The sequence below is a fragment of the Diadema antillarum genome, unplaced genomic scaffold, assembly GCF_040938485.1.
Source record: "Diadema antillarum isolate AM-2024a unplaced genomic scaffold, OU_Dant_1.0 seq00000563_RagTag, whole genome shotgun sequence".
In the NCBI taxonomy this organism is placed as follows: Eukaryota; Metazoa; Echinodermata; class Echinoidea; order Diadematoida; family Diadematidae; genus Diadema; species Diadema antillarum.
Window position 1 is genome coordinate 630,044 of NW_027271502.1, and position 12,759 is coordinate 642,802.

Here is a 12,759-nt window from a genome sequence, read left to right on the forward strand (position 1 = left end):
CTGATCAGCATCAACCAGAGAGGGTTGGTTCTCCCTTATTATTTCTGCATTAGTCGCATTATTTTCTACTTGTTCGTCATCTTCGAACCCAATATTTGTGTGCTCCCTGTTGTCCTCCATTGTGTCGAAAGTTTCGTCATCTGTTGGCGTTGCAGTCTGACTCGAGGTGACATTTGATCCAGCTTCTGTATTTGGTTCGAAATCATTCGAATCCAGTTTCACTTCTGTTAAACTTTCCTCGGCCGCTTGGTTCGCGGGTCGAAGCAGGGCGCCGACCACGACCGAGTGCACGGTGAGCGCCCCGAGGAGGAGGACAGCTCCTCGCCAACCGAAGCTCTCGAAGAACACCTCGAAAAGGATAGGAAGAACCATCAAACCAACAGCTCCTCCGCATAGACTGATACCGGAAGCAAATTCGAACAGGTCAGGAAAGTAGTGGGCGGGGCTGGAGTTGGAAATCAGGATGACGTTACTGAAGCCAAGTCCTGCAAATTTTAAAGGAAATTCACACAGTTCCAAATAAAGATAGCAAAACAAGGAAAGTATTAATCTTTCGGGTATGATTTCAGTGTATTTCTGTTATCATTGTTATTAATTTTATACATTCATTACTAATTTTTGGACTTATTCATTGGTCAATATTGCCTTTTGGTTTTGGTCATGATGAGCCCATTTCAAGTAAAAAGGAGGAGACTATGAAGATGAAATGAGTTTGAGTTAACTTGCACTGTGTCTTTTTGTGTAACTGAAATTGACAATGAAACAACTGAAAAAATGATATGGCAAATTTTAAGTTTTGAGGATAAGTTGAATTTAGATTTAAAGAAAGCATACTGAATTACAAAAACAGCTCATCAAACGAACAAACAAGCAAAAACGGAAGTGGAAGCGACTGTACAGGTGACTAGTGAAGAGTATAATTTCTTCATTAAAGAAATCCTGTTCGATGATTGGTCTAAAGGGATGATTGGAATCAGGAAAGGATATGACAAGCGCGTAAATATGTTTGTGTTCTGTTATATTCAATCTTTTCTCAGACATGACAACTACAATTTCGGATTGTAATTGATTATTCATGACCCTATATATCGCCTCATTCTTACATACTCAAACTACTTTAACTATTTTCAGGTTCGCTGCTACTGACGTATTCTACCTGGCTTTCTGGCCTTCCAGAGTACAAAATGAAATGTAGAATCACAAGTCTACATTATGTCAGTTTACAGTATCGTCCCGTGAACATGAATAAATTTTCCTTTCAGGAAATTGGAAACTTCAGCTTAGTAAGTTTGTCGATCATTCAACTCACCGAACATGAAGATGGAAGCGCCAAATTGGGGTCCCGTGCGAGCGAAAGAAGAAAAGATTAACCCCAACGACGCCAAAACCCCGCCCGTCATGACCAGCTGTCTCGTGCTAAATCTCTTCAGTAGTGGTGTGTTGAATGGGGCTGTGATAGCAGAGTGTGTAATACACGAGAGTAGTGTACACTTTATCAAAGTTTAAACTCTGACGACTTGTTCAAAGTCGTTCTGGCGCCTTTCCAATGAAGGCAAGGAATCGTGAGAAGGTGACTTCACAAAACTCACGAGAGGTGACTTGGTGAGAACAAGTAGTAAAAAGTTCCGTCAACTTTTAATTGTTACAGTTCAGTTACAGTTTGACTACCTATCCATTTAAACTAATGCTATTTATAAAAAAAAAATGAGCTGTACTGAATTCGCTTGCATATGCAAATGTCACATTGTTATTTTTTGGAAATAAAATGACATGAAACGAAAGTTGCATTCACGCCTACTCATCTGAAAGAAGACACATCTGGACGAATCTGCTTCTTCTTGTTACGTCCAATTTCTAACAGAAATACACATTGTCTTCGATATAATGAGGTATTACTGATACATTATAATTAGATATACATGTACATCGTCATACATTTTTAATGTGCATGTATGAGACATTATGATGAAACCGCTTAACTTTGAGAACTTTCACTAAATCCTTCTTACCTAGCCAGTACACGGCCCCATGAGACAAGCTGATCATTGTGGCTACAAAAGTAGTGGAAGAATTAAGCTGAAAGGTGAGGTCATTCAAGATTAGACCCATCGATCGGATGACTCCGTTCTCAAGGAAAGAGTTGAGGGAGACTCCAGCAAGGATCAACCAGCGCTTCAGACCCTGACCGTGGACCTTGTCAGCTCGTTTCCCATGAGCCTTCTGCGAGTTGAACTCCCTTGAATGGTTGGCACCTCGCGATGACGACTTCTTCGAGCTCTCTGCTGATATCGATGAAAAGCGAAACATTTTTATTAAATCGTTAACATTCCGAAAGACAACAATACACTATATGATTTACCATTAATATGCCTACACGGGTCTCCCTCACAAAAGTAAATAAAGTAAATATATATGTTATCTCTGTCTTGTAACTTTTACGGTTGATGCTCTATCACTTTGAAGATTTTTTTTTTTTATATTCCAAACACACAACTTGTAAAACTGGTTTCTGTAGACCATGTAGTTTCTGTAGGTCCATTCTTTCTCCGGAAATGAAACAGTGGTCGTTTCTCCGAATATTAAACAGATTTTGTCATGTCCAAATAAAATAGGGTTTGTAAAATCGAAAAAAAATGAATCTTTAAAAATCGTTCATCAGAAAATAAATGGAAGCCCTTTAATTCAAAAATTTGAATGAGGTTCTTTGGTAACGATACATAATAGTTGAGATTTTACACGTGATTGTATAGTATGTTATATTCTTTTATTTTATTCATCCCCGTTTGCTATACGTAATGCGCCGTGGGTATAGATGGGGTATTATTCTCCCTCCCCCCCCCCCCCCCCTGTATTTGTCGTTCTAGTCCTCGCTAAGGTGAGCATGTAGCTACCAGACGCCGCCGTTGTCACGGCGTCTGGCAGTCTGGTCAGCCTAGACTACACGATATTTTCGTCGCGTCCCATTACGGACCGCCTTCAAGTTCTGCTACGGCCTGCTACGTGCCGTCGGTTTTGTTGTGTTCACCCTGTTTTATTACGCCTTCAAAGTTTCTCATTAGCACCGGGACTGCCGTGGCAAATTTTTGACAGTTTAAAAACCTGACACGGCATCCACGGCAATCACGGCCTGTCACACATGCCTTTTCCTTCCCATGCAGCGCGTTGTCTCATGTAAACCCCGTTTTGTCCACAATGGCCTGAAACGTGACTGCTGTGGCCGCCGGGAACAACACTTTAACTCAAGCTCACCAATGCAAAGCAAAAGTATGATGATACATTATTAGGAATATTTTGCAATCCACTGTGAATTTCCCTCTGCTATACTTCGAGAATGAGAATCTTTAAGGCTCTTTCAGTCTCTTGGGAAATTTTAGTTAAGGTGGAAGATGAGTCTGTTGCAACAATGCACCTATTAATACGACATTTTCTTTTCTCTGCTTAATGTCTGAATGCATTCCTTCAAAGTGAAATAAGATCTGCTACTCGGAGACAAAGAAAGAAAGTTGTGATCGTGACGCTAAGGTTGACAACTTGTTGTACATTATCAGACTTTGGCAATTTAGGGCTTGAAGCTGTCCTCAAGGAAGCAAGCAAGCAAGCAAGTAAACAAACGAACAAACCACCCTCACACTCTCAATTCTTACGACCGCATTGAAGAAATTATTCTGTGATCAGTTGCAATTTACGCTGCTATAATGCCTGCCCTGAAATGGGGGAAAATCCTAACTTAATTCAGTGTTTCTGTGGAGATTGGTTGTTATGAACTGTACTATTGTGATATATACCATATATAAACTTTCTTTTCAACCTGACCACTGAAACTAAAGCCTGATTACTGGATTATTTTCCACCCACTGACTTTGGTTTGCATGTACACATCTACCAGAATCACAATTCATGCAAGTTCATTTCATCGCAAAGTTCTTCATATTTTACAAACAAGGCCATTGATAAATCGTGTTATGATCACAATCAGTTTATCCGAAATATTGATACGACATATCAATTTGATGAAACATTTGATAATCAGGAAATCCATGATTAACGAATGGGCACAAATTTGAATCCAATTTTATTTTGACATACGAGGCGATAATTTATGTGCAATAATCATACCTGAATCCATGTTAACCTGTTAACAGCTGGTTAAAGTGAGTTAAAAATACTCGCCGTCGACTAGAAATTGACGTATACAGTAGACCTGCGGTGAATGGCTTGAGTACGTTCGCAATAGTCAAAATTCTGGGAGATGTCTGAATACATCTGGAAACATCAAGGCGTATATATTTTTCACTTGGAAACCAATCCTTTTTCACTTATTGTTGACGTACATGCCATTTGAACTATACTCTTTTATAGTCATTTTCCCGGACTCATCCAAATTAACACGGGTAAATCTTGCTTCCATCAGCGGTGCGCATCGATTACTGTTGTATATTCAGCGAGCGGTTACGCATGAGAGAAAAAAGGTTGTTGCACTGATGTCTGGAATGATTATTGTAGCATAGGTACCTCGGAAATGGTGATTCAAGTGTGCATTTTTGAAAGGGATCGCGTCCTAGTTAATCCTTTGTGCTACATCATTCAAAGAACTGGCAAGCATTATCTGGCAGAGTACGATTGTTTTTCACTATAAAATTCAGCTCCCGAGTAGAATGTGGAATTCGTGTTTGCAATTTGAATCCTGACTCTTGTTTGTGTGTACAGTACTACACAATCCCATGTCCCACAAAATCGGAATTTAACTGACCCCCACCCCCCCCCCCCCATAGAATCATACAATTTTTTCATTGACGAATTTTCTCTCATGAGCATATCCAATCTGGGGATATGCCATGTACAAAGTGTGGTTCTGTGTATAGGCCCTTGCCAAACGAGCTATGTTATACCAAGGAGGTTCAAGAGATGAGTTTCTGCTGACTATAATTATTCAATCAGCTGTCAGTTTTCTATGGATGGACAAAAGAATTCCACAGGTGCATTTGTGCCTTTGATGTTCCATGCTTGAAGCCGCCATCTTTCTAAGCAATCTGAAGATTCATTTTAAACGCTATCATAATATCGGGTATATGCTGCTCGTTTATGTATCAAATGCAATGAAATTTCACCTAATGATAAAGCATATAAAACAAAAGTCAATTCCGTTCGAAAATACATGTATGTGCAAAAGTGTAAATCTGAGCTGTATTTTGTGAAAGTATTTGAAATTTTACCCACATGGAAAGCCGGTTTTATCACTTTTCTCCTTATTTCCGCCAAATGAAACTAACAATATGGTATCATCTTCAAGTATAGTTATTTATAAATTAATATGTCAGATTAGCGTACAGACACGTACAGTCGAGTAATTTTGATATCTATTTCAGCAATATTTGAGTAATTTCTATTCGCGCACCCCCGTGCCTTTATCATTGTCTACCGCCCATCGTTTGTAAGTAGGGATAGCGAAAAGTAATTACCATCACAAAGACATTATATTCCTTGGAAAGTAGCTTGTGATTATACAATGAGACACGAGTCAATTGTCTTCGCATCTGAGCGGCATATCCAGTTTGACACATACTTCAAATATTTTTGAGTGGCGGCTTCGAGCATGGGATCAAAGCGAATAAGACTGTTGTGACTCCATTTCTCGAACCTCCTTGGTTATACCAGGGAGGTGCTAGAGAAGGAGAGACAACTACTGCTCTCCTTTGAAGTCATGCGCGGCACCGCCGAGAAGTTATGCGTTCAACTACAGGTGTTACCCATGTGCTTTGACAAAAGAGAGCATCAATAATCGGGACTAGTGCTGTCACATCTAGAAATACTTGCCCCTACTGCAATTCGCTCTCTCTTTCAATGTGATCGCAACAATGAATTTGTGTACCTTGAATTGGAGCAGCGAATCAAAATGCAGTGTAAAACTAACGATTTTAACAGCAAATAGTTTAAAAGCACGCTGGAACACGCTTTAGCGGAGTACTTTATTTTAGAGATCAAAATATCCCAGATTAAATTATAGAAAACTAACATGCAGAAATGTGCGCATTATTGAAAAATATTAGGTTTTTAAGAGGGCCTAATTTTCATTTCATTTCGATTTGCGCATTACGAAGAAACTAGAAATACATGTTTATAATATTGAATTCTTTCCTAAACTATGGATAGGGTGCATCGACAAATTGATTTTCCAGTGAATTTTGGTAATTGTTTGTCAAATCTATATTCTATTATTCGTTAATTTTAGGGGGAGATTTCAATGTAGTAATGAATAAAGATTTGGATTATATGGATGTAAGTACTAATTTGAGAATTGGTGTTAGGAAAGAATAAGAAGGGTTTAAAAATAAATTTGATTAACATATGGCGGAAACGGAACCAAGCGTTAAAGAGATTTCAGGCAAATTGCTCCGCTGGTTCAAAGTCGCTTATAGACTACTGGTTTATATCAAAGGAATGGGAAAGTTCAGTACGAACATGTGAGATTATATCATCAGTATAGCACCCTGATCATTCTGGGAACCTTCTACAACTGAAACCTATTCGACATAATGAAAGATATGGGAAGTCATATTGGAAATTTAATAATAGTTTGTGTTTTGCTAAGGAATGATTTGTACAGGGAATGAATGAAGAAATAAGAAGTATTGAATCACAGTGGTTGACGGAATTTGATACTAAATCTTCTTTGTGGGATTTTTTTAAAGATGAAAATAAATTTTCGCAATGAAATTTTCGAAGAAAAAATCAAAGGAGAGAAGATTAAATATACAGCAACTTGAATATGAAATAGTTAATTGGAGAAAGATCTTTTGTCGTCTCCTGATAATGGTGAAATTTTAAAGGATATATAGAGAGTGAAAAAAAAAGTGAATTGAAGAGATTGTATAAAGTGTATACGGATGGATCGAAAGTTAGGTCAAGAGTGGTTTGGTATAAAGAGGGTGAACAGAATGAAGGGTATTTCAAGCAGGGTTGCTTAAGTCAAATAAAGAGAAAACAGTTATACGGGAAATGTATGATGATAAGGGAGAAATGATGAAAGAGAAAATGTGATAATGCGATTGTTTCGAGATTTTTATGGAAATTTGTACTCAAAAAATGGATTAGTGTATGATAATTTTAGAGAAAGTGTATTTTGTAAGGATATTCCCAAATTAAGTGATGAAAGTAAGAGTTTTTGTGAAGGAAAAATTACTAAAGAAGAATGTTGGGAGTCGTTGATAAGTATGAAATAGATAAATCACCTGGAAAAATGGTTTTACCTTTGAATAGGAAGATAGGATAAAGATAAGAAATTCATTGGTGAAAGTTTTTAATGAAGATGTTCATTTTGGTGTTATGGGAAGGGACCCTAAGATAAAAATTATAATAAAATAACTATCATTTAGAAATATATAATTTTTAGGGGGAAATTGCTACTTTGGGGGAAATTTATAAGAGAATATTCAGATTTCGGGATGAAGAAAAAAAATTGCTTTAAAAAGAAATAAGTTGCGATTACATTTGCGAAAATGAGAGAATGTTTCTGAAACAAGGGCCTAAGCATTTTTTTCCCTTTAGTATTTACCATTGGTGAAGGCAATATTATGTGTTACTGGCCGCGCGCGCGGAGGGGTAAGCTGTTGCTTCTGCTGGCATAAAGGTTATATTAATTTTGTCAACAGCTTTGAGTCTGATGAGTTTGTTTGATGGATTTGTACACTTGTATTTGAATTCGGAGAGGGTGCTTGCGTGCGGGCGTATGCTGCTTTTATGCATACTGTCCATTATGTTTTATGTAACATTTGGAAGTTGCTTCATCAGGAAGGAAGGTAATATCGGTTCGGGTTTGTGTGTGTGTGTGTGTGTGTGTGTGTGTGTGTGTGTGTGTGTGTCAGTGTGTGTGTATGTGTGTATGTGGGTTAGTGGTTGTGGGTGTGGGTGTGCTTTTGGTTTTGGTGAATCGGGGGGTTGGTGGGATTGGGATTTGATTTGAAGAAGAATATTATAAATTGTATGAAAGATATTGATAGGATTTAATATTTAGGATAGATGTAGATTTGTTTTGGTTTGGAGGGGAAGGGGTGGTAAGTTGTTTTTTTTTAATGAATGATTTCATTGTAGATTTGTATAATGTATTTGTTATGCCTCCGCCACGAAGTGGTGCCGGAGGCATTATGTTTTCGGGTTGTCCGTCTGTCCTTCCGTCCGTCCTTCAGTTCGTCCGTAATGATTTTTGTGGACAGCGTAACTAAAAAACCTTTTGAGGTCTCCTAATAACACTTGGCATGTATGTGTATTAGGGGGTGAAGTTGTGCCTATCAACTTTTGGGTGCACATGCTCAAGGTCAAAGGTCAAAAGGTCAAGGTCAAATGCTTAGAATTTTTAGAATCCTAATAAAACTTGGCATGTATGTGTATTAAGGGGTGAAGTTGTGCCTATCAACTTTTGGGTGCACATGCTCAAGGTCAAAGGTCACAGGTCAAGGTCAAAATGCTTAGAATTTCACTATTTCCCCCATATCTATGCAATGCCTGAAGATATTTTCTTGAAACTTAGTGTATACATGTATTACCCAATTAAGATTCTCTTGTGAAAGTTTGGAGTCATTAGGTCAAAGGTCAAAGGTCAAAGTTCAAGGAGAAATGTTAAAATTTCACTTTTTTCTCCGTATCTTGGAAATTGTTCAAGGTATCTTCATGGAACATATTGCATGTACTGACTGGCAGTGGTTATCTAGGAAATTTGGGGTTCATGGGGTCAAAGGTCAAGGGCAATACTTCAAAATTTTACTATTTCCCTTTTGTATAATGCAATGCCAGCAGGATTTTTTTAACGTGGTATATGCATGTATAACCCAATAGAGATTCTCTGGGATTTTTTTTTTTTTGTTGTTGCCAAGAAGGTCAAAGGTCAAAAGGTCAAAGATCCAGTGAAAGTGCTGAACTTACTTCTTTCTCCATATCTCGGAAGCGGCTCAAGTTATGTTAAAATTTGTTTTGCCGGACAGTGATTCTCTTATAAATCTCAGGGTCAAAGGCCAGATGAAAATGACAACAATTTACTGTTCAATACAGAAATTGCACTTTTTTCTCCATGCCTTGAAATTACTCCATGCATAAACTTATGAAAGGGTCAAAGTCAAGTTAAAGTTCTTAAATCCCCAAATACATGCTCTCCTATCCATCCAATTAAACATAGGTCAAGGAAGGTGAACATTCAACACATTTGTGACAAACATGTCATTTTAAATATTTTGCCAATTTTGTGAAAATGTAATCACACATTGTCCACATGAACTATAGACCTATTAGGAGAATCATGCATCATGGCTGAGGCATGCCAGTCGCCATAGCGACATTTCTAGTTGTTGTTGTTTTATGAATATGCTCTTGTAAGTGAGAATGAGTTACATGATTCAATATATTGACGGGATATAGGTTTGGTATATATCAATACTTTCTCGTGAAGGAATTACCTGTTGGACTGATTCATAATCGAGTTATTGTCACCGCCGAACGAGTTCGAGCAGGGGACTATGAAACGGGCTCCGTACGTTTGTGTGTCCGTGTGTCCGTCCGTCCGTCTGTGCGTCCGTGTGTGATCAAAATGTTCAATTTGCTACTTCTCTATCATTTATGAGCCAATTTTGATTCTGTTTACGTTATATGATAGCACTACATGGGAGCTTTGAAACTTCTACACAGAATTTCAGTTGTGACCTTTGACCTTGACCTTTGACCTATATCGTACATTTTGCTTCAAAATGCTACTCCTTCGCCATTTCTAACCCGATTTCGCTTCCGTTTGCTTTATGTGATGGCACTAGGTGAGGGCTTCAAACCTTCTACACAGAATTTTGACCTTTGACTTCTTTGACCTTTGACCTTGATTTTTGACCTATATTGTACATTTTGCTACAAAATGCTACTCCTTCGCCATTTCTTACCCGATTTCGATTCCGTTTGCTTTATGTGATGGCACTAGGTGAGGGCTTCAAAACTTCTACACAGAATTTTGACCTTTGACTTCTTTGACCTTTGACCTTGATTTTTTACCTATATTGTACATTTTGCCACTAAATGCTACTTCCGGCGGGGACATATGTTACGCACCGCGTAATTTCTTCTTTTCCTTGTTTATGTGGAAGAGAGATTATTTGCAGTATAAATTGAAAAATGAATTTGTCTGTGTTTTGAATTGCATTTGTACTGTTTTTGTTCATGTTACACCCAGAATGGGTTGATTAATGAATGATTTGAATGAAATCAATAAATATCAAGGAAAAAATGTAGATATGGGTTTGTCTGTTTGCTGCCACATAATTGGTGAGAACTTATCCTTCATCTAAAAGAGCAACGTGAGCTTGACACTGTGGCTTCATCAACAACCCGTCAGTGCATCGCTTCATTTCCTGTGGTTCTGCTCTATAGTTATTCGCATAGTCAGATATTGTCAGTCAGGCGCAACATCCAATACATTATGCAGTGTGGCAATGTTGAAAAAACAAAATTCCGAGCCCCGAGGCCAGAGTTTCTGAATATTATTGTACACTTTTTTTTGGGGGGGGGGGGGGTATAAGATAAGAAAGTGATAAAAAAAGTGCAAATGCATTATTTACATGATAATCTAGTGTGATTTTCGAAGGCGTGAATAAAAGAGGTATTTTAGAAGCTGAAGTTGGAAACCATTCCTTCAGTATGTAATTCAAGTATAGTGGATCCCATAAGGTATATATTTATTTATTGATTGATTTATTTATTTTTATTCTTATTTCTTTCTCTTTTTTTGCAGACAGAAATTCAAAGCGTTAAAACGTCTAATTTGCATAAACTGGGGACCAGATCTTAGCTTCTTCTTTTTTTTAAACCCAAGGTGTGCTCAACAGAAATGCCAAATAGAATGATATCACGTTATCATTTGTAATCTGGGTTACAGACAACGTTTTAGCTAATTATTGGTTTACAACATTGTTTAAAATGTTGATTATTGCCAAAATATACCAGGGATACGGGTAGTCGCACTAGCAGTGTTATAGTTGGTGAGAATGTATGATTGTAGTTTGTTTGTTCATTTCCATGTTTTCATTTTCCCCCTGACGATAGCCCATAGTCACCTGCATCAGTGCATTACCTGGTCTTCCTAGGGCCCTAAATGCATTTACATACTACTAGTAACTTGCACGATGGGTTGAACCGAAGGTTGAACAACTTAAAATAGTAACATGCACCCTGGACTTTTCGATGCATGAACGAAGCGGGATTTTTCACGTGGGTGGATTGTGATTCTCTCACACACGGGACCTCCATTCTATGTCCTATCCAATAGGGACTCCGTGGTTTGCCTCTACTACGCTATATTAGAGTCTAGACTACTAGACTGACGTGAATGAGCAACGTATTGGTTGTGCTCATTCAGTGGTTTCATGTCTGGTCTTTGGTTTGTTCAACAACTTTTCTGTGTCTATATTTACAGTATTTCTTCCCGTGTTACATAAATAGTAATTATTTTTCTTTTTTATTTCAAACAATATTCTATTTCGATTGATTACAATAAATTGGACATTGAGTTATTGTTTGCTAGCCGAGTGACATCTCAAAATGTTACAAATAATTTCAATGGGACGGTCATTGACCCAAATGTGTAATTATTAGACATTACAAAAACAACACACAGTAATTGCATTCATATTACATGTATACTCATCCCCGCACTAATTATTGAATAATGGAATCAATCATTGACAATATGTCAACAAAACCTATCCCATAACTCAAATATAATACCCTTTAACTGCATTCATATACTCACCACAGCAGTAATCATTATATTGAATAATAGAATCAATTATTGATAAAGGGCCAACTAAAAACCTATAAGTCTATACATTCACACACACAAACACACACACACACACACATATATATATATATATATATATATATATATATATACACATATATACGAAAACTACTGGCTTAATGCTCATAATCAATGTCTTTGTAGGCCTACATGATCCATGCCTATTTAGAAAATTACCACTCCGACGTTCACCCGAATCCACCTCTTCAACATTTCCCACCGAGGCACACCCAGGGCATACCTCACTCAATATAAGCACAGATACAAGCACATAACCCCCCCCCCACACACACACACACACACACACACAGACACACACACAGACACACACACACAGACACAGACACAGATACACGCACACAGAAGCATTAAACACATAACCTGCTCACCAAACACAATAATCATTCATCGTCTGGCGTCCGTGGTTCGTCGTGCGACGTGCGTCTGTCTTTCTTTTCATCTGTTTTGTTTGTAACTGTGTGTGTATTATGTATGTACTGTATGACGACTGTAATAATATGCTCTGTATCTCAAATCTGTGTAGACCTGTCTTCATAACAGCCTTAGCTGACGAGGATGCTCCAACCCATGAACGGGAAATAAATACTGAAATGAATTGAATTGAAAGATCATGGACACAGCGTGTACATACTTCAGAAAAATACATACACCCACTTCCCCAAACACACACACACACACACACACACACACACACACACACACACACACTAACACTAACACTCTCCCATAACATTTAAAACTACTGCACATTCACTTATTTTGACACACACATGCACCCGCACCAAATCATATCATTTTAAATCTTTTATAGTCACTTATTTTGATACAATACTGTAGGCCTGCACACCTATACCCATGCACATCATAATTAGCACAATTTGACTCATTACAGCTCAATAGTTTTTTAATTG